Source organism: Octopus bimaculoides, chromosome 7, assembly GCF_001194135.2.
Source record: "Octopus bimaculoides isolate UCB-OBI-ISO-001 chromosome 7, ASM119413v2, whole genome shotgun sequence".
Taxonomy (NCBI): domain Eukaryota; kingdom Metazoa; phylum Mollusca; class Cephalopoda; order Octopoda; family Octopodidae; genus Octopus; species Octopus bimaculoides.
The window spans coordinates 10406949-10407747 of record NC_068987.1 but is presented as its reverse complement, the minus strand read 5'-3'; positions in this window follow the sequence as shown (position 1 = coordinate 10407747).

Sequence of the window (799 nt, the reverse complement as noted above, 5' to 3'; positions counted from 1 at the left end):
ATTATTAACCCCACAAGAAAAGACAAAGTTGATCTTGGCTAGAACTGAACTCAGAGAAACGAGATCCAAAATAAATACTGCAAAGAATTCTCTGAGACACTCCAACAATTCTTCTGGTTTGCTGCTTGTTATTTGGATCTTATTTCTTGCAGAAATATATATCATTTTTTCTTAAACTAAATCTTCTACATGACTCAGAGATTTTTTTGGTATGTTTTCTTTTTTTTTTTTAGATTTTTATTTAATTTTTGTTCTTCATTTATTTTATTTTTTCTTCTTCCTACTTCTTCCTGTTTATTAATGATTGGGGTCTCTACTGAAATTCAGCAAATGAAAGAAAGCATCACTTCCAGCAAGCAAGAAGGAATTTCTATAACACAATAAGAAACGGTAAAATGGCTGAAAATCATATTGGAAAAAATATACATAGATTTACATTTATATATATGTATATATATATTTTTTTTTAGAAGGATTCCGACAAGAAAGATTAGGCTTGAAAAGTTACAAATATTCTGCTCAACTCTTTCTAAGTGGCAAAGCTAAGTTTGTGCATGTGTGCATGTGTGTGTGTGTGTGTGTGTGTGTTTCTTCCCTTTAAAATCAATTATGATTATGAACAGGAAATATAACCAGTGAAAAAAAAAAGAATTAAAGCAGAAAGTTGTTAATAAATACATATATACGTGTGTATGTATATATGTGTGTGTATGTAAATATGTATGTATATATACATATATATATATGTATATATATATGCATATATATATATATATGTATGTATATATATGTATGTATA